A 23,260-nucleotide genomic window follows, 5' to 3' on the forward strand; every position below is an offset into this window, starting at 1 on the left:
AGGAAATGGCAACCCACTCCAGTGTTCTTGCTTGGAGAATCCCAGGGACAGGGGAGCCTCATGGGCTGCCGTCTATGGGGTCGCACAGAGTCAGACACGACTAAAGTGACTTAGCAGCAGCAGCAGCATACTGTTCTCCATAGTGGCTGTATCAATTTACATTCCCATCAACAGTGCAAGAGGTTCTCTTTTCTCCATATCCTCTTCAGCATTTATTGTTTGTTGATTTTTTGATGATGGCCATTCTGACTGGTGTGAGATGATAGCTCATTGTAGTTTTTAAAAATATGCTTTGATTTATTCATGGCTGTGCTGGGTCTTCATTGCTGCATGAGCTTTTCTCTAATTGCGGTGAGTGGGGGCTACTCTCTAATTGTGATGTGGAGGCTTTCCGTTGTGGTGGCTTCTCTTATTGCAAATCATGGGCTCTAGGGTGCACGGGTTTCAGTAGCTGCAGCACATGGGCTCAATAGTTGAGGCTCCAGGACTCTAGAGTACAGGCTCAGTAGCTGTGGTGCATGGGCTTAATTGCTCCACTGCATGTGGGATCTTCCTGGATCAGGGATTGAACCCATGTCTCCTGCGTTGGCAGGCAGAGTCTTCACCACTGAACCACCAGGGAAGCCTCCTTTATTGTAGCTTTGATTTTCATTTCTCTAATAATGAGGTATGTTACACATCTTTTCATGTGTTTGTTGGATATCTGTATGTCTTCTTTGTAGAAATGTCTGTTTAGGTCTTCTACCCGTTTTTTTAATTGGGTTGTTTGTTTTTTGGGTATTGAGTTATACAAGATGTTTATATTTGTTGGATATTAATCTCTTATTGGTCCTATCAGTTGCAAATATTTTCTCAGTACGTTGTCTTTTCCTTTGTTGATGGTTTCCTTTGTTGTGCAGAAGCATTTAAGTTTAATTAGGTCCCATTTGTTCATTTTTGCTTTTGTTTCCTTTGCTTTAGGAGACAGATCCAAGAACTTCCCTGGTGGTCCAGTGGCTAAGACTCTTCACTCCCAATGAAAGGGGCCTGGGTTTAATCCCTGGCCAGGGAACCAGATCCCACATGCTGAAACTAAAGAGTTTGCATGCTGCAACTAAAAGATCCCACATGCCTTAACAGAGATCAAAAATCTTTTGCACTGCAACTAAGACCCAGCATAGCCAAGTAATAATAAATGAATAAACATTTAGGATACAGATCCTAAAAACATTGCTGTGAGTTATGTCAGAGAGCATTCTGCCTGTATTTCCCTATAGAAGTTTTATAGAATCCACTCTTACATTTAGATCTCTAGTCAATGCAGAGTTTATTTTTCACATGATGAATGTTAGAGAATGTTCTTTTTTCATTCTTTTACATGTAGTTGTCCAGTTTCCCAGCATCACTTATTAAAGACTGTCTTTTCTCCATTTTATATTCTTACCTCCTTTGTCATAAGTTAATTGACCATAGTTCGGTGGATTTATTTCTGGTCTTTCTGTTCTGTTCCATTGATCTACGTGTCTGTTTTTGTGCCAGTACCACACTGTTTTGATTACTGTAGTTTTGTAGTATAGTCTGAAGTCAGGGAACACAATTCCTCCAGATCTGTTCTTTCTCAAGATTGGCTATTTGGGGTGTTTTGTACTTCCATACAAATTTTAAAAATATTTGTTCTAGTTTTGTGAAAAATGCCATTGGTTTTCTATAGGAATTGCATTGAATCTGTAGATTGTCTTGGATAGTATGGTCATTTGAACAATACAGATTTTCCAAACAAGAACATGGTATATATTTCCATCTGTTTGTTGTCTTCAGTTTCTTTCATCAGTGTCTAATAGTCTTCAGAGTACAGGTCTTTTGCCTCCTTATATCGGTTTATTCCTAGGTATTTAATTCTTTTTGATGTGATGACAAATAGGATTGTTCTCTTAATCTTTCTGATTTTTTGTTGTTAATGTATAGAACTGCTACAAATTTCTAAGTGTTAATTTTGTATCCTGCAACTTTACCAAATTCATTGATAAGCTCTAATAATTTCCTGGTAGCATCTTTAGGATATTCTATATGTAGAATCACATCATTTGCAAAAATAAAGTGAAACCAGTCCAAATAGTAATACAGGAAACACTGGGGAGAAAATAATGTTCAACTCTTCAGGTACTTAAGCAGGCACATTGTTGAGCCTGACCAAGCAAGTGTGTTGGAAGAAGAGAGGATCAAGGAATCAAGATGGTTTACAAGCAAATCTGTAGTGAAGGACCATTAGGAGGAGTCTGTGTACACAGGATACTAAGAGAAGGGGAAGAGAAAATGAGAAAGGGCAGTCACTTGTTTGGATAATTGCCTAGTGTGGGGATACTAGAATTAATAGACAGGAAGATTGGGTGGTGGTCAGAGAGATGCTTGAAATGGAAATTCTTGGAGGCAGCACATGGATTGATAATGATAGTTATTTGGATACTTGTCCTTTGCTTTCATCACTATCTGAATCCTTGAAATCTTACTTTCATGATTCACACAGACCACAGTCTCTGATTGTTTAAGCTCACTCTTGCTCTTATTCCTAAAATAGTGAAATCACATCATTCATGTTTTAAACTTATTTAAATTTGGTTTTACTTCCTGAAGGGAAAGTTAGAAAAAGAAAGAACAATTTAAATAGCACAGTTGCTTCAAGACTTTTCCTTTCAATGAGTGTGTGCCAATAAGTGAGGATAAGGTGGGAACCAGGATTCTGCTACTTTGCAGGTTGACCTCAGTTCCCTTTTATCTCTTATTGTGGGAGCATCTTGTTGCCTTCACTGTGATTCTAGTGGTCAAAGAACACTCCCTATTTTTGTCAATATGGCCTCTGAACACATACAAACTACTTACATGCTGCTCAACTGAAGACAGAATTCTAGGCCAGCAGTGACTTGCTGAAAAATAGTATGTCAGGATGTCAGTGCAAACTATGTTTTAAGGCCAGTTTAAGGAACTTCCAAGGGAAAATTTGACCTTATGAAACGTATGTCCTAAGTGCTGCCTTTAGAATCTAATCCCTTCTGTGATGCAACTCACTATACTACCATTTTGGTCACAATCTGACAGTCGGTCCCTTGTTTATTCCATTTTTTCCCAAAGAAATCAGCATCCTCATGCCATCACTTGTTTCCTAGTGAATCTATACCCTTTTATCCTTTTTATTTCCCTAGACCTTTTTGACCTTTGGCATGCCAGTGTACTTGACCTATAGAACCACAAATCTCAGTTAATCCAAGCGTTCAATTGTTCAGTTTAGCATTGCTAAAGAAATTTGCACGAGTGCTTTCCAGTCAAGTCGCCAATTTCCAGTGGGTCTTTATACCTGCTCATCAGTTCCTCTCTGTATTCGAAGTTATGCCTCTTTTCATCTCTTTAGCGCTTAATTCAGCTTGTTTGCTCTTTCCTCAAATCTCTTTCCCCATTGTCTTCCTCTGTGCTAAGGATGTGTCTATTCCATTGGGAAAATTGAGGCCATTAGGCAAAAACTCTTTCAACTTCTTTCCCAACCACCTACAAATTAAACTCTCTCTTGACCTACCCTGTTTCCTTCCCTCTTACCTCGGGAAAAGTGGTTTCTCCCTCCACATGCTTGGAATCCCTCTCACTTTCTCAAGAACTTGCTCACTGACAGCTCTCTCCCTTGTCTCTTCAATCTCTTCTTCACTCACAGTGCTTTCCCTTAAGCACTTGCTCAAGTCAAATCCTCAATATCCTACTAGCCTATAATTTCACCATTTCACAACCAGGGTATTTTTAAAAATTGCCTACAAGTATTGTTGTTAATATTTCATTTAAAACCACTGTAGCCATGCTTCTGTCCCCATCACTCCACTGAGACTTTTCTGATGACTGATGACTTCCTGAATGCCAAATCCAATGCATCATTGCCTTTTCTTATCTTATGTAACTTCTCACTTTATTCTTCCTTGAAATTCTCATTACTTGATTTCTATGATACCACACAGTCCTGGTTTTCCTCTACCCTGTCTGAAACAAACTGGAATCAAGATTGCCAGATTGAGAAATATCAACATCCTCAAATATGCAGATGATACCACCCTAAAGGCAGAAAGAAAAGAGAAACTAAAAAAGCCTCATGATGAAAGTGAAAGAGGAGAGTGAAAAAGCTGGCTTAAAACTCAACATTCAAAAAACTAAGATCATGGCATCTGGTCCCATCAATTCATGACAAATATATGGGGAAAAATGGACACAGTGACAGACTATTTTCTTGGACTCCAAAATCACTGCAGATGGTAACTGCAGCTATGAAATTAAAAGATGCTTGCTCCTTGGAAGAAAAGCTATGACAAACTTTGACAGTGTATTAAAAAGAAAAGACATCACTTTGCTGAAAAAGATCTGTATAGTCAAAGCTATGGTTTTTCTAGTAGTCATGTATGGATGTGAGAGTTGGACCATAAAGAAGACTGAGTGCCAAAGAATTGATGTTTTTGAACTTTGCAGCTGGTGAAGACTCTTGAGAGTCGCTTGGACTGTAAGGAGACCAAACCAGTCAATCCTAAAGGAAATCAACCCTGAATATTTATTGGAAGCTCTAGTATTTTGGACACCTGATGCAAAGATGCTAGGAAAGATTGAAGGCAGGAGGAGAAGTGGGCAACAGAGGATGAGATGGTTGGATGATATCACTGACTCAGTGGACATGAATTTGAGCAAATTCCAGCAGATGGAGAAGAACAGGGAAGTCTGGCATGCTGCAGCCCATGGGCTTTCAAAGAGTCAGACGATTTAGAGACTGAACAACACCACTCTGGCCATGAAACAATGAACTGCCATTACAAACTAAAAATCTATATGACTAGGATCTATTGTATCAATTCCTTAGGCCAATGGTTCCCAAAGTATGGTCCTGGACCTGAGCATCACCTGGGAACTTGTTAAAAATGTAAATTCTGCCCCAGATTTACTCAATCAGAAACTTGGGAATGGAGTCCAGCAAACACTTTCAACAAGTCTTCCTAGTCCTTCTGAAACAGGTTCAAGTTTTGAACCATTACCTTAAGCCTCTGACTCCCAGTTTTCCACCCCAATTAAAATGTTTTCATTTATGTGTTTATATCTCGAGAGATACTTTCAACTATTAGCTGGAAAGCGACGATTGGAAGATAACCTTAGTCATTTTGGCTTTCCATGATGCCTGTACATTTAGGCAGAACTTTGAAAAATTTTTGGCACCTAATAGTCAGCATCTTGAAAGTCCACAATGAAAAGGAGCAAGAATTTATAGGAAAGGGAAAACCATAATAGGAAAGGCAAATATATAAAAGGATTGAAGATCACTTAAATAAGCCAGTACATAGATTAAAAAACAATTTTAAAAAATTTATGTAAAAGTGATTATAACTACAAGTGAGAAGGAAATGGCAACCCACTTCAGTATTCTTGCCTAGGAAATCCCATGGACAGAGGAGCTTGGTGGGCTAAAGTCCATGGGGTCGCAAAAAGTCGGATATGACAGAATGACTTACACTTTTCACTTTCAACAGCAAAAGGATAAGTATGAAGACATAAAATAGGCCCTCAAAATCACAAAATATAAGGGAAAGAAACATAAAAATATAAATCTCTTAAAATGTGTTTGAACTTGTATGACTCTCAGTTTGAATGTCCGCAGTACTCTGGATACTACGCTGATGTATTTCCCCAAAGTGATATCTCAGTAGTCATGTGTTCCAGGCAGTCCTCACTGCCTGCTAAGTACTTCCTCTGGAAAAACGTGGGGAAATGGAGGCCTGGCAGTTCAAGATAGAGTTTCCAGTGTCTTGTTCTGTCCAGCCAAGGGGTGGACACACTTACCAAAAAGAGGCCTTTTACGTGGAGTGGGGCCTCTGGTATCACAAAACCAAGGTCTCCTGAGATTACCAGATTCTCCTGATAATTCACTCCTGTGATTTTCACTCTGTATATTTTAATATCAGATTTCCATAGAAAGGAACCCTGGAGTGATGAAGATTTGTACAGCCAAGGTACTTATGTAAGGCTCTCTCCTGGATACTTTTATGGGGCTGCCCTCTTCCATGGCCTTTCCCTGATTTTGAAACCTGGCTTTGCCATTTATTAACCAGGTGACCTTGGCCAAGTCATTTAACCTGTTTGAGCTTTAGTTTCTTCATCTGTAAGATAGATATAAAGATACCTATCTCTTAGGGTTGTGAGGATTAATTAATTTTTAGCTTTTAGCACTGTGTCAGATAATAGTAGGCATTTCATATATGAGATCTAGTATGAGTTGTTTTTTTTAATAAGCCACCTACCATGGTTTATGTCTGGAGATTTTGTGGCTCCGTTGCTTGTAAACAGAAAAAAATCCAAGCACTGAGAAAATATACAGAGAAACAGAATGACTTTAAAATCCAAGTTCCAGCAGGATACTGGGAACAGAATATTAAGTTCAAAGAGATCAAATGAGAGAAACAAGATCACGCAACAGGAAAGCTCTAACTGAAGCCATTTCAGATTTTAATTTAATGATTTGCATAGTGGGTTAATTTTGCTTTTGCCTGATTCAGATACCATGGGGAGAATAAAAGACTACTTTGATAGAATCAGGGAACATATAGAAGAGTATTTTTTTTTAAGCAGTTAATGGCATGCCAACAAAGCTCTGGATAGATTCTGTCTCTCTCTCTTTTAACATTTAAAAAATATAAGTAGAACATCAAGTTTATGACAGAAAAATCAAATGATTCAGAAAGGCAAAAAAGGGAAGAAACCTGTAATTACTACTAAGAGACAACTATTTTTAATATTTGGGAGTGAATCCTTCCAGTTAATTTATTTGAATACACACACACATACACACACCCAAGAAACATGTGCCATATATATATTCCATATATATTAAAAATATATATACATATTTTAATGGACTTGCACTGGATACACTATTTTGTAACCTGCTATTTCCACTGAGTAAAGTGTTCTTAAAGTTTTCCATGGTTGTTATTTTAAGTGACAACAAATTCTTTAATTTCATGGATGTACCTCAATTTATTTAACTAACTGTAATGAGTCCAGTGACATTATAGACACTGCAATGAGGAACCCTATTGTATATACATATTTTTCATTAATAAAATGTAACTGAGGTATAACATACATACAAAAATGCAGAAATTATATGTGCATAGCTTGATAAATCATCAAAAAAATAAACATACCCAAGAAACTCCCAGCTCAAGAATAAGAACTATAAAAAAATAAAAACTATACCAGCATCCCAGAAGTCCCCTATTGTGTCCTCCTAGTCACTACTCTTTTCTCATTCCCAAATCTTAACCGTTACTTTGGTTTCAAGCACCATAGAATTTTTTTGCCTGTTTTTGCACTTTGCGTATGTGCAATCCTACAATATATATTACTTTGTGTATGGCTCCAATGTTATGAGATTGATTTAGCATTGGTTTGTTCATATTCATCACTCTATATTATTCCATTTCATGAGTGTACCATTATTTATTTATTTATTTTTTGCCACACCCTCTGGTATGTGGGATCTTAGCTCTCTGACCAGGGATCAGTTGAAGCTGGGCCCTCAGGAGTGAAAGCATGAAATCGAAATCACTGGGCTGCCAGGAAACTAACTGTAGACCATAACTGATCGATTAATATTATTGTTAATGGACACTTGAGTTGTTTCCATTCTTATCTATTAAGAAAAATATTGTCCATAAACATTCTTCTGCATGTCTTTTTGAACACAAATGTATACATTTCTGAAGTACAGGAGTAGAACAGCTGAGTCATAGTATATTTTTTAACTTCAGTTTATTTTGACCTTCAAAGGGGTTGCATCCGTTTATTACATGAGAGAGGGCTCGCTGCTCTGTATTCTCTCCAACACTATATTGTCAGTCATTTTAATTTTAACCATGCTGATAAGTGAGGTAATATCTCATTGCTGTAGTATTTTACATGTGGTTGTGCCCTTTTTAATATGTTTATTGACTATTTTGATATTTTCTTTTGTGAAATATGCATTCAAGTCTTTTGATGATTTTTTCCATTTGGTTGCTAACTTTTTAATTCTAAGAATTCTTTTTGCAGTCTGGAAAAGAGCCATTTTTCAGGTTCACGTGTGTTGTGGCCTGAATGTTTTTGTCCCCCACAAATTCACGTTAAGATCCTAGCCCACAATGTGATGATATTAGGGAGGTGGGGCATGGGGATGTGATTACATCATAAAGGTAGAACCATCATGAATGGCATTAGTACCTTCATAAAAGAGACCCCAGGGTCTTCCCTGGTGGTCCAGTGGTTAAGAATCCACCTTGGAATGCAGTGGACATGTGTTCAATATCTGGTTGGAGAACTAACATTCCACCTGCTGTGGAGCACCTAAGCCCACATAACACAACTACTAAACCAGTGTGCCACAACAAAAGATCCTGTGTGCTGCAACTAAGACCTGATGCAGTCAAATAAATAGATTAATTAATTGAAAAAGAGAGGCCCCAGAGAGATCTCTTACCTTTCTCTCACGTGAGCACACAGAAAGGAGATAACTCTGTGTGAACCAGAGAGCAGACCCTCACTAGACACTACATCCGCAGATGTCTTGATCTGGGACTTCCCATTTTCCAGACTGTGAGAAATAAACATTCATTGTTTGTTACCCCGTCCATGGTATTTTTGTTATAGTAGCTCAAACTGAGTAAGACAATGTGCCACGAATATCTTTGCCAGTATGTAGCTTTTACTCGTGTGCTTTTATGATGTCCTTTGGTGAGCAATAGTCCCTGATCCTAATGGAATCAAATTTTAAACGTTTTCTTCTTAGCTAAGCATTTTGTGTCCTGTTTAAGAAAAATTTGCCCTACCCCAAGGTCATGAAGGACCACAATAAACTGTGGAAAATTCTGAAAGAGACGGGAATACCAGACCACCTGACCTGCCTCTTGAGAAACCTATATCCAGGTCGGGAAGCAACAGTTGGAACTGGACATGGAACAACAGATTGGTTCCAAATAGGAAAAGGAGTACATCAAGGCTGTATATTGTCATCCTGCTTATTTAACTTATATACAGAGTACATCATGAGAAACGCTTGGCTGGAAGAAGCACAAGCTGGAATCAAGATTGCCAGGAGAAATATCAATAACCTAAGATATGCAGATGACACCACCCTATGGCAGAAAGTGAAGAACTAAAGAGACTCTTGATGAAAGTGAAAGAGGAGAGTGAAAAAGTTGGCTTAAAGCTCAACATTCAGAAAACGAAGATCATGGCATCTGGTCCCATCACTTCATGGCAAATAGATGGAGAAACAGTGGAAACAGTGGCTGACTTTATTTTTTGGGCTCCAAAATCACTGCAGATGGTGACTGCAGCCATGAAATTAAAAGACGCTTACTCCTTGGAAGAAAAGTTATGACCAACCTAGATAGCATATTCAAAAGCAGAGACATTACTTTGCCAACAAATGTCCGTCTAGTCAAGGCTATGGTTTTTCCAGTGGTCATGTATGGATGTGAGAGTTGGACTGTGAAGAAAGCTGAGTGCTGAAGAATTGATGCTTTTGAGCTGTGGTGTAGGAGAAGACTCTTGAGAGTCCCTTGGACTGCAAGGAGATCCAACCACTCCATTCTAAAGATCAGTCCTGGGTGTTCTTTGGAAGGAATGATGCTAAAGCTGAAACTCCAGTACTTTGGCCACCTCATGGGAAGAGTTGACTCATTGGAAAAGACTCGGATGCTGGGAGGGATTGGGGGCAGGAGGAGAAGGGGACGACAGAGGATGAGATGGCTGGATGTCATCACCGACTTGACAGACATGAATTTGAGTGAACTCTGGGAGTTGGTGATGGACAGGGAGGCCTGGCGTGCTGCGATTCATGGGGTCGCAAAGAGTCGAACATGACTGAGCAACTGAACTGAACTGAAGGTCATGAAGATATTCTCCCAAACTTTCTTCTAAATCTTTATTGTTTCACCTTTTACATTTAGCTCTGCAATCCACCTGTGAATGATTCTTAAGTATGGTGTAAAGTATGGTCAAGTCTGATTTTTTAATAAGTAGATTCCATTGATTCAATACCATCTACTGAAAAGACTATGTTTTTCATAACTGCTCTACAATGTTGGGCTCTTTCTGGATTCTATTCTTCTCCATTTGTTTATTTATCCACTTTTTCACCCAGATCACAGTCTGTTAAGTTTATTTTCTTAATTGAAGGAAAATTGCTTTACAGAATTGTGTTGGTTTCTGCCAAACATCAACATAGTCAGCCATAGGTATACATACATCAAATAGGACCTTCTGAGTTCATGAATTCTTCGGTAGTGTCTAATCTGCTCTTTAACTCAACTATTGAGCTTTTTTTTCTTTTTTCTTAAAAAATTAATTTATTTATTTTAATTTGAGACTAATTACAATATTGTAGTGGTTTTTGCCAAACATCAACATGAATCAGCTGTGGGCACACATGTGTTCCCTATCCAGAACCCACCTCCCACCTCCCTCTCCATCCCATTCTCCAGGGTCATCCCAGTGCACCAGCCCTGAGCACCCTGTCTCACGCATCAAACCTGGACTGGCGATATGTTTCACATATGATAATATACACATTTAAACGCTACCCTCTCAAATCATCCCACCCTCGTCTTCTCCCACAGAGTCCAAAAGACTGTTCTTTACGTCTGTGTCTCTTTTGCTGTCTTCCATATAGAGTCATCGGTACCATCTTTCCAAATTCCATATATATATGTTAGTATACTGTTTTGGTGTTGTTTTTCTTTCTCACTTACTTCATTCTGTATAATAGGCTCCAGTTTCATCCACCTCATTAGAACTGATTCAAATGCATTTTTTAAATAGCTGAGTAATATTCCATCGTGTATATGTACCACAGCTTTCTTATCCATTCATCTTCCAATGAACATCTAGGTTGCTTCCATGTCCTGGCTATTGTAAACAGTGCTGCGATGAACACTGGGGTACACAAGTCTCTTTCAATTCTGGTTTCCTTGGTGTGTATGCCCAGCAGTGGGTTTGCTGGGTCGTATGGCAGTTCTATTTCCAGTTTTTTAAGAAATCTCCACACTGTTCTCCATAGTGGCTGTACTAGTTTTCATTCCCACCAACAGTGTAAGAGTGTTCCCTTTTCTCTGCACCCTCTCCAGCATTTATTGCTTGTAGACTTTTTGTTAGCAGCCATTCTGACTGGCGTGAGATGGTACCTCATTGTGGTTTTGATTTGTATTTCTCTGATAATGAGTGATGTTGAGCATCTTTTCATGTGTTTGTTAGCCATCTGTGTGTCTTCTTTGGATAAATGTCTGTTGGCTCTTTGGCCCATTGTCTTGATTGAGTCGCTTATTTTTGTGGAATTGAGCTGGAGGAGCTGCTTGTATATTTTTGAGATTAATTCTTTGTCAGTTGCTTCGTTTGCTATTATTTTCTCCCATTCTGAAGATTGTCTTTTCACCTTGCTTATAGTTTCCTTCTTTGTGCAAAAGCTTTTAAGTTTGATTAGGTCCTATTTGTTTATTTTTGCTTTTACTTCCATTACTCTGGGAGGTGGGTCATAGAGGATCCTGCTGTGGTTTATGCCAGAGTGTTTTGCCTATGTTTTCCTCTAGGAGTTTTATAGTTTCTGGTCTTATGTTTAGATCTTTAATCCATTTTAAGTTTATTTTTGTGTATGGTGTTAGAAAGTATTCTAGTTTCATTCTTTTATAAGTGGTTGACCAGTTTTCCAGCACCACTTGTTAAAGAGATTATCTTTTTTCCATTGTATATTCTTGCCTCCTCTGTCAAAGATAAGGTTCCATAGGTGTGTGGATTTATCTCTGGGCTTTCTATTTTGTTCCACTGATCTATATTTCTGTCTTTGTGCCAGTACCATACTGTCCTGATGCCTGTAGCATTGTAGTATAGTCTGAGTCAGGCAGGTTGATCCCTCCAGTTCCATTCTTCTTTCTCAAGAATGCTTTGGCTATTTGAGGCTTTTTGTATTTCTATACAAATTGTGAAATTATTTGTTCTAGTTCTCTGAAAAATACCATTGGTAGCTTGATAGAGATTGCATTGAATCTATAGATTGCTTTGGGTAATATACTTTTTTCACTCTATTGATTCTTCTAATTCATGAACATGGTATATTTCTCCATCTATCTGTGTCATCTTTGATTTCTTTCATCAGCGTTTTATAGTTTTCTATATAAAGGTTTTTTGTTTCTTTAGGTAGATTTATTCCTAAGTATTTTATTCTTTTCATTGCAATGGTGAATGGAATTGTTTCCTTAATTTCTCTTTCTGTTTTCTCATTGTTAGTGTATAGGATTTCTGTGTGTTAATTTTATATCCTGCAACTTTACTTTATTCATTGATTAGCTCTAGTAATTTTCTGGTGGAGTCTTTAGGGTTTTCTATGTAAAGGATCATGTCATCTGCAAACAGTGAGTTTTACTTCTTCCTTTCCAATCTGGATTCCTTTTATTTCTTTTTCTGCTCTGATTGCTGTGGCCAAAACTTCCAAAACTATGTTGAATAGTAGTGATGAGAGTGGGCACCCTTGTCTTGTTCCTGACTTTAGGGAAAATGCTTTCACTTTTTCACCATTGAGGATAAGGTTTGCTGTGATTTTATCATATATGGTTTTCATTATGTTGAAGTATGTTCCTTCTATGCCTGTTTTCTGGAGGGTTTTTTTTTTAATCATAAATGGATGTTAAAGTTTGTCAAAGGCTTTCTCAGCATCTATTGAGATAATCATATGATTTTTATCTTTAAATTTGTTAATGTAGTGTATCACATTGATTGATTTGCAGATGTTAAAGAATACTTGCATCCCTGGGACAAAGCCCCCTTGGTCATGATGTATAATCTTTTTAATATGTTGTTGGATTCTGTTTGCTAGAATTTTGTTACTTTGCTAGGATTTTTGCATCTATATTCACCAGTGATATTGGCCTATAGTTTTCTTTTTTTGTGGCATCTTTGTCTGGTTTTAGTATTAGGGTGATGGTGGCCTCATAGAATGAGTTTGAAAATTTTCCTTCGTCTGCAATTTTCTGGAAGAGTTTTAGTAGGATAGATGTTAGTGCTTCTTTAAATTTTTGGTAGAATTCAGCTGTGAAGCCGTCTGGTCCTGAGCTTTCATTTGCTGGAAGATTTCTGGTTACAGTTCCCATTTCTGTGCTTGTGATGGGTCTGTTAAGATTTTCTATTTCTTTCTGGTTCAGTTTTGGAAAGTTATACTTTTCTAAGAATTTGTCCATTTCTTTCAAGTTGTCCGTTTTATTGGCATGTAGTTGCTGATAATAGTCTTCTGTGTTGTCGTGATTTCTCCGTTTTCATTTCTAATTTTGTTGATTTGATCCTTCTCCCCTTTTTTCTTGATGAGTCTGTCTAATGGTTTGTCTATTTTATTTATCTTCTCAAAGAACCAGCTTTTAGCTTTGTTGATTTTGCTATGGTCTCCTTCGTTTCTTTTTCATTTATTTCTGCCCTTATTTTTATTATTTCTTTCCTTCTACTAACCCTGGGGTTCTTCATTTCTTCCTTTTCTAGTTGCTTTAGGTATAGAGTTAGGTTATTTATTTGACTTTTCTCTTGTTTCCTGAGGTAAGCTTGTATTGCTATGAACCTTCTCCTTAGCACTGCTTTTACTGAGTCCCGTAGGTTTTGGGTTGTTGTGTTTTCATTTTCATTCATTTCTATGCATATTTTGATTTCTTCTGTAATTTGTTGGTTATTCAGAAGCGTGTTGTTTAGCCTCCATATGTTTGTATTTTTAATAATTTTTTTCCTGTAGTTGACATCTAATCTTACTGCACAGATCACAGTCTTAATTACTTAGTTTTACAATGTATTCATATATGATTGTGTAGGTCCTTCCACTTTGCCCGTCTCCTTTGGAAACTGTTAATGAGACTATGGAGCAAGCGGAAGTCTTGCTGTTAGAGAAAGTAAATTGGTACATGCACTTTGGAAAACTGTTTGGCAATACATGCTGAAGAATCATATATGCTATGACCTAGCAATCCCCTTCCTATGTATATACCCAACAGAAGTGTATCCAGACATTTACAAGAAAGCAGGTACAAGAATATTTTAGCAACATTATTTAGGAGAACAAAAATCTTTGAATAACCCAAATGTGCATGAATGGATAAATGTATTGTGGTATAGTCATCTATACAGCATACAAATGAATGGCTCCACAGTGAGTGACCATGTCCTTCTACCACTCCTATCAGGTGAGTTGTAGTTGTAGCTCAACCTTCTCCATAGCTCCAGTCTTGCTGGAAATTTCCTCTGTTCTTCAAACTTCGAGGGGAAATGGTTTCTCATTGTTGTGAGTCTATAAAAGTACACTAATCCTGTCCACATGTCTGTATCTAGCTCCATTATGTCTCTTTATTAAGCCATATATAACGAATTATTTTCTCACCAGGCACTGAATGACATACAAACACACAAAAAACTTTTCACATGGATGCATAAATGTGATCATATACATAATAATATATGTACTATATATTATACATATAATATATGTATAACATATGTTGTATAAAGCATATGAAGTTTTATACAATTCACTGTTCTAATACAATCTCTACTTTAAAAAAAAGATGATCAGATTCTAGAACCAAGAGGAATAAAAAAAAAATCAACCTAAACAATCCCAACTTTGAGTAGGTAAACTGTTTTCACTATGTAACCTATGTGCCACTGTGGCTCAGAATAGTTAAAACCCTACTTCAGGTCACACAGGTGTATTGGTGGCTATTTGAAGACTCAAACCCAGACCCCTGATACTGAGCCAGAGATTCTTCCTACACAGTGGTTCTTAAACTGACTGCACTTTAGAATCACTAGGGAACTTTAAAGCATACTCATGCCTGGGTCTCACTTTCAGAGAACTTAATATAATTGGCCAGGGTGTGACTGGATATAGAAAAGTTAAGTATATATATTTCTATTATGAAATAAAACACCATTGCAGAACACCCCACAAGTAAAACATGTGGCTTAATGAATTATTTTAAGGTGGACACCATCTAAACCAAAAAAATAGAACTTAGGCAAGCATTCCAGGAGCTCTTCCATGCACCCAGCAATTCCACTCCAGTATCTACCTAAGAGAAATCAAAACACACAAAAAATGTGTGCACACAAAAACTTGTATAGTTTACTCTTCAACAACTGCTAGACTCTCAGCAGTAGAAAATCCATATATAACTTTGTAGTCTGCCCTCCAGACCTATGGTTCCATATCTGGGGAATTAACCAACCACAAATCAAGTAATACTACAGTATTTATAGAAAAAAAATGTATATCTAAGTGGACTTGAGGGCAGTTCAAACTTGTATTGTTCAAGAGTCAACTATACAATCATTTATAGCAGTACTTTTTTCTTTTTAAAAATTAATTTTTATTGGCATATAGTTACTTTACAACGTTGTGTTAGTTTCTGCTGTACAGCAAAGTGAATCATGTTGTATATACGCATATACACTCTTTTTTAGATTTCTTTTTTTTTTCTTTTTTAGATTTCTTTCACACTTACGTCACCACAGAGCATTGAGCAGCATTCCCTGAGCATTTGTGGATGCTCAGTTGCTCAGTTGTGTCCCACTCTTGACAATCCTATAGAGAGTAGCCCGCCAGGCTCCTCTGTCCATGGAATTTTCCAGCTAAGAATACTGGAATGGCTTGCCATTTCCTCCAAGGGATCTTGCTGACTCGCCCACCTCTCCGGTGTCTCCTGCTTTGTTGTACAGTAGGTTCTCATTAGTTATCTGTTTTACATATAATAGTGTATATATGTCAATCCCAATCTCCTAGTTCATCCCACCTTTCCTTCCCCCCTTGGTAACCATGAGTTCGTTTTCTACATCTGTGGCTCTGTTTTTACTTTGCAAATAAGTTTATCTGTACCATTTGTCTAGACTCCACACATGAACAATATTATATAATGTTTGTCTTCTCTGACTTAGTTTACTCTGTATGCCAGTCCATCCATGTCACTACAAATGGTGTTATTTTCTGGGTCCTTTTTATGACTGAATAATATTCTAGATTGTAATGGCAGATTTAGGAAGTAACAGGGATTTCTTTGGGGGATAATGAAATATTCTAAATTTGATTGTGGTGATGGATGCACAACTCTGTATATATTCTAAAAGCCATTAAACTGTACACTTTAAATGGATGAACTATATGGCATATGAATTATAACTCAATAAAGCTGTTTTTAAAAAGTAAAAAATAAAGGAGACACTTCTGTCATATTTACAGTTAGAATGCATATTTATATATAACACTTTATCTTTTAATTCTAATTTATTCATAGTTCTACAGGTAATATACTATGAATGTTTAGTATCTGCCCTTATATCAATGAGTCTCTACTTATTTTGGTGGTCTGAAGCTCTTTCTGTAATAGATTTCTCCAGGATGGGCTCCTGAGAATAATAGTCCCTGGTCTTCACATGTTGATAATAGTTTGTCTATGTCCTTTATATCTGAAAGTTATTTTGAGGAGATATAAAACCCTTGTTTCACACGTTCTTTCCTTGAGTGTCTTATATTACTCCTTTTCTCTCTCTCTTTTTCTCTGGCATAGAGCATTGTTAAAAATATTCTGATCTAATTTCCTTTTCCTTAAAAATCACATGCTCTTTATTCTGGATGTTCAGAGAATTTTTATTTTTCTTTACAGTCCAGTAGTTTCTGTTGTGGCATTGTTTGTTCTGGGCCAATAATCTCAACTGTGTGGTATGCTCTTTCACATGTGCAGTTTCAAATCTTTTCTATATTCAGGAAAGATTTGTTGTTGTTTGTTTCATTTTTTAATTTATAGGATGTAGCTTTTGTTCTATGCCCTTGCATTGGTTTTCTCCGTTAGGAATTCCTATTGCTAAAGGAGTGTGTGTTTGATCTCCTTTGCTTTTCGCTCTCTTTGTTTCTTTTTGGTTAAAAAAAATTCTTATTTTCACTTTCTATTTCTTTTCAGTATTTCCTTCTTTTCCTTATTCTTTCTTGAGTTCGGTCAGCTCATTTCTGAGTTTTTCTGATTTATGTAGTTTTTTTGTGTTTTCTATAATTTCCTTAATATTTATTTTGAAACATGTTACACCTTTTGTGAGCATGTCCTTTTGACATGCTTCTGTTGTCTTTTGGGATGTCTTATGCTTCTTATTCCTTTTTTTCTTTTAATAATTTTGGGTAGGATTTCACTTTGATACTATTTGGTTTCTAATTTTCACGTGAAATTAGTTTTCCTGAACTTATAAAGAAACAAGGTGGAGTTCAGGAAAGCTTTTCTAATTTCATAGAGCTCCCTCTTCTGTTGCTTTTGTGTAGTATGCAGAAATATGGTGGTTTGCTCTCTGGGATTTTTCTGGTTCTATTCCCCTCCCCCATTTAGATCTAGCATTTCTATTTCCACGCAGTATTTAGAACCTACTTATACTAAAAACGTATTCCTTATTTACCTGAAATGTGAATTTGACTGGGCAGCCTGTATTTTCATTTGTTAAATCTGGCTGTTCTAGCTGTAACCATTTCTCATGCATGTTGGCTTTGCTGTCTGGTTGTTCTGCTGCTGCTATGTGGAGGTTTGTAGATGCTGAAAGACTTTGCTGGTGCTGCCACTGCCAGCTTCGAGGAATCCATCACGTAGTTTTCAAATGTGATCTCTTTTCTTTTCTTCTTTCTCCCTTGATATTGTCTTTACTTCCCTCACACATATATCCCCTCAGATAACTCATGTTCTAAACTTAATGTCTGTTTTTCTATAGTTTTTATTGCATTCATATAATCATATGCATTATGCATTATATATGGTTTCATTTTAATTTTTTTGACAGAAACAAGATTCTGTGTACTTTTTTTCATCTTGCCTTTCTGGCAACAATATCCTAAGGACATTGCTCCAAGTCACCTCATAGAACTCTATTTCCTTCTTTTTAATGATAGCATTCAGCAATGTACACAGATTGTAATTAATTCAACCATGTTTCTAGTGTTGGGCCTTCACTTCATTTATGGATTTTTATTGCTATAAAAGCATCTATAATAGACACCCTTATATAAATTCTTATATGTGAGTTCTTCTGTTTTCAAGAGGTAGAATCTCAGGAGTATATTTACTGGGCTACAAGTGTTTCTGATTGTTGCAGGAATGAAGATTGGGTCATTCAATATCCATTGCATCCCTCTTCTAGCACTTTCCCATAGAAGCAAGGATGGAAAACTAAAACAAAATCCCAGACTCCAGTTAGTTCATCCAAGTTAATACACCTGTGCAGGATCAATTGTTAGAAGTGAGCTATGTGAGAACTGGTTTTGCATATTGTGGTAGAAGCATTTGATTCTTTTGGGGGAGCTTGTTGGAGTTCCTCCCTTCTACCTTTCTCCACCCTCAAACATGTCTATAAAAAGTAGTGGTAGCAGTGGAATTTCCACTGGGACCTTTCATAGTGAGGTTGAGTGTTTCTCCTGGCTGCATTAGCACCCCAAATTTCCTGGAAATTCTTAAGACAATATTATATAACAAACCACTCTTCATTAAAACATGCTAGAGTAGATTCTGTTGGCCAAAGCAAATAATCCTGACCAGTAGCAGCTGTGCCAGGAGACAATTCTATGGCAGTGAAATGGGAAAGTGGGATTGGCCATTTGACCTGGTTGTCTAACATCATAGAATGGGTTGCTAAAATGGTGTATCATACACAGTATTGAACAATCACTTCAACTATTGTCTGTGGTTATCTGGAGTGAAAAGTACATCTTGAAGACAATACCTCAGTGATGAAAGTGGTTGCTGTGATAGACCATGTCAAGAGCATAGGAATACAAAGATTGCAACTTGGATTGGCTTTTTCAAACCATGCTTAAAGAAAGCAAATGAAGTCTTTGGGTTTTAAGTTCTTGCCTCAAGGCATAGTTGCATCTTCCCCTGGTAGCTCAGTTGGTTAAGAATCTGCCTGCAGTGCAGGAGACCCAGGTTTGATCCCTGAGTTGGGAAGATTCCCTGGAGAAGGAAATGGAAAACTACTCCAGTGTCCTTGCTTGGAAAATCCCATGGACAGAGGAGCCTGATGGGCTGCAGTCCTTGGGGTTGCAAAGAGTCGGGCACGACTGAGTGACTAACACTTTCAGTTTCACTCTTTCAAGGCATAGTTGGAGAACCAGGGAGTTCTTACATTTGTCCTAAAAGAATCTCTTCATGTAGTCACAAATGGCTGAGTGGGTTAACATAGGCTGAACTTATAGTCTTGTCTAATCTTTTAGGCAAAAGTTAGATCATCAGCCAGGTGGTACTATGAGATTGAAATGGGGAAGCTGGAGGATCTCGCTGATACCAAGTACATTAGACTCTTCTGAGCTTCTCTTGATGGCAGAAGGAGCCCTCTTCCCTGCTTTTGTCTGATGTGCTGATTTCTGCCCCAGTTGAAAAACCTTTCTTACAACTTTACCTGAGATAGTTTCCTGGCAAGTGAATGGAATTCTGCACACACTCCTTCTATCCCCCTCTAATTACATTCAGGCAAATAAGTCATATTGTCCCATGTCCCAGGAGACCAATTAAAAGTCCAAGATTACTTAGCAAGATAATTGCAAAATTTTGCTAATTTATTTTGACACAAAATGAATAATACATATGAACACAGAATTCAATAGATTAGGGACATAATTCTACATTGGCCTAAATTTATTTAATTTTAGAAGATTTAATTGCTTGGTTGGTTGATTAAAACCTAGGATGGCTTATGCTACATGAAGCTGAGATACCAGAAACTCTTCAGTATGACATAGAGAAATCGAAAGACTTTGGTATTTGGTATTATAGAGTGGATTTATTAAATGTGGCTTTATCATTAACTCATCTAATTAAGAAGGCTGAGCACCGAAGAACTGATGCTTTCGAGTTGTGTTGCTGGAGAAGACTGCTGAGAGTCTCTTGGACAGCAAGGAGATCAAACCATTCAGTCCTAAAGGAAATCAACTCTGAATATTCATTGGAAGGACTGATGCTGAAGCTGAAGCTCCAATACTTTGGCCACCTGATGCTGACTCTTTGAAAAAGACTTGGTGCTGGGAAAGATTGAGGGCAAGAGGAGAAGAGGGCAACAGAGGATGAGATTGTTGGATGGCATCACTGACTAAATGGGCATAAGTGTGAGCAAACTCAGGGAGATAGTGAAGGAGAGTGAAGCCTGGCGTGCTGCAGTTTATGGGGTTGCAAATGGTTGGACTTGACTTAATGACTGAACAACAATAACATCACTTAATTAGATCACTCAAGAAGTCTCAGAGGACATTCCCTTCATTATGGCGTAGAAAAGAAACCATAGTAGCTGTAAGCTGTGGATGAGATGAGATATTCTGCTATTGAAATGCATTCCTTGATTTCAGTGGAGATAATCATATCTCAGAATGGCAGAGGCTATAGAGTAGCGCGTGACCAGCAGAAAAGGATGAACATGGCTACCATAACACGCAGCAGGGCTAGAGTGGTCGTCAGAACAGTCTGACCCACAGAAAACTTTAATAATGCCTGACGCAGGGTATTCAAGGCCAAAACAGACAGCCCACTAAAGTTCTACTTAAATTGTAATAACAGGAAACAAACAAAACTTTAGGTATGTGAAAAGAGTCCTGCCATAAGCCATCGTGGCTTCTTATCCATTTTCCATTTCTGAATCTGTTCAAAGTCCCAGGACCCTTTGAATGAAGGAAAAATCAGGAAGCTTCGTGGAAGGACCATGTGATAACATAGATACACACAGAGCTCTTTTTCTTAGTCTTCCTAAAAGGGACTCATGCTTCTTTCCTGTGGCAACTGTAGCTAGGGAAAGAGAAATACCCAGACCTCTTGGGAATTACTAGTTACTGGCTCAGAGCCAGAGTTAATCCCTAAGGAACCAGAGTTACCCTGTAGTCTACCCCCGTCAGGGTGTGGCTTGTGAGAGCTATGTGATCTGGTTTGCTTATCATTCTTCTCACAGTGGTCCAATGGGTCTTCAAATCCACCTGTTCTTTCTGTTTTGATGGCAAAATATTTTAATTTTACATAAGGCTATTTCCTGTCACCCTGTAGACACAAGACGGAAAAGAATCTGCACGCATGTGTTCTGGCAGACCAGGAGAATGACGTGTGCATATACATACATGCATATACACACACGTGCATTTTAATGATCAGATCCATACTTTCAGAGGAGAAAATGGCAACCCACTCCAGTGACCAAAACCATCCCAAAGGAAAAGAAATCCAAGAAGGTTGCAAAGTGGTTGTCTGCAGAGACTTTACAAATAACTGAGGAAAGAAGAGAAGCAAAAGGCAAGGGAAAAAAGGAAAGATATACCCAACTGAATGCAGAGTTCCAGAGAACAGCAAGGAGTGCTAAGAAGGTCTTCTTAAATGAACAATGCAAACAAATAGAGGAAAACAACAGAATGGGAAAGACTAAAGATCTGTTCAAGAAAACTGGAAATACCAAGGGAACATTTCACACAAAGATGAGCATGATAAAGGATAGAAATGGTAAGGACCTAATAGGAGCAGGAGAGATTATTAAGAAGGGGTGGCAAGAATACACAGAAGAACTATACGAAACAAATCTTAATGACCCAGATAAGCACAATGGTGTGGTCACTCACCTAGAGTTGGACATTCTGGAATATGAAGTCAAGTGGGCCTTAGGAAGGATTACTATGAACAAAGCTAGTGGAGGTGGCAGAATTCCAGCTGAGCTATTTAAACTTCTAAAAGATGGTGCTGTTAAATGCTGCACTCGATATGTTAGCAAATTTGGAAAACTCAGCAGTGGTGATAGGACTGGAAAAGGTCAGTTTTCATTCCCATCCTGAAGAAGGGCAATGCCAAAGAATGTTCCAACTATCATACAGTTGCACTCATTTCACATGCTAGCAAGGTTATGCTCAAAATCCTAGGCTTCAGCAGTACATGAACCGAGAACTTTCAGATGTAAAAGCTGGATTTAGAAAGGGCAGAGGAACCAGAGATCATATTGCCAACATTCACTGGATCATGGAGAAAGCAAAGAAATTCCAGAAAACCATCTACTTCTGCTTCACCAGAGTCTTTGACTGTGTGGATCACAACAAACTGTGGAAAATTCTTAAAGAGATGGGAGTACCAGGCCACTGTGCCTGTGTCCTGTAAAAATCTATATGCAGGCCAAGAAGCAACAGTTACAACCAAACATAAACAACCATCTGGTTCAAAATTGGGACAGAAGTACAGTAAGGCTGTATATTGTCACCCTGATGATTTAACTACTATGCAGAGTGCATCATGCAAAATGCTAGGCTGTATGAATCTTAAGCTGGAATTAAGATTTCAGGAGAAATATCAACAATTTCAGACATGCAGCTGATACCACTCTAAAGGCAGAAACCAAAGAGGAACTAAAAAGCCTCTTAAAGGGAAGGAGGAGAGTGAAGAAGCTGGCTCAACATTCAAAAAACTAAGATCATGGCATCTGGTCCCATCAATTCATGGCAAATAGAAGGAGGAAAGTGAAAACAGTGACAGATTTTGTTTTCTTGGGCTCCAAAATCATTGTGGATGGTGACTACAACCATGAAATTAAAAGATACTTGCTCCTTGGAAGAAAAGCTATGGCCAACCTAGACAGCATATTAAAAAGCAGAGACAACACTTTGCTAATAAGGATTCATATAGTCAGAGCTGAGGTTTTCCCAGTAGTCATGTACGGATGTGAGAGCTGAACCGTAAAGAAGACTGAGCACTGAAGAATTGATGTTTTCGAATTCTTGGGGGTGCTGGAGAAGACTCTAGAGAGTCCCTTGGACTCCAAGGAGATCAAACTAGTCAATCCTAAAGGAAATCAACCCTGAATATTTATTGAAAGGACTGATGCTGAAGCTGAGCTCCAATACTTTGGCCACCTGATGCAGAGAAATGACTCACTGGAAAAGACCCTGATGCTAGGAAAGACTGAAGGCAAAAGGACATGGGACAGCAGAGAACTAGATATTTAGATAGCATCACTGATTTAATGGACATGAATCTGAGCAAACTCTGGGAGACAGTGGAGGACAGAGGAGCCTGGCACACTGTGGTTCATGAGGTCACAAAGAATCAGACATGACTTAGTGACTGAACAACACCACCACTGAATATTTGCTGTATTTCATATTATCGTTCATTCCATCAATTCTTTTTTTAAAAATCTGTTTAAAAGTAGTTCATCTAGTTCTCTACTTGCATATTATACCCAA

The 23,260-nt window shown here is 37.9% G+C and overlaps 1 non-coding gene across 1 annotated transcript; it reads left to right on the forward strand.

Moving 5' to 3' along the window:
- Window positions 1–978: 978 nt before the first annotated feature.
- On the forward strand, window positions 979–1,051 carry TRNAG-CCC (transfer RNA glycine (anticodon CCC)). The gene has a single exon. It is a non-coding gene; the product is annotated as a tRNA-Gly (tRNA).
- The last annotated feature ends 22,209 nt before the right edge of the window (window positions 1,052–23,260 follow it).

Source organism: Capricornis sumatraensis, chromosome 1 (genome assembly GCF_032405125.1).
Source record: "Capricornis sumatraensis isolate serow.1 chromosome 1, serow.2, whole genome shotgun sequence".
Lineage (NCBI taxonomy): Eukaryota > Metazoa > Chordata > Mammalia > Artiodactyla > Bovidae > Capricornis > Capricornis sumatraensis.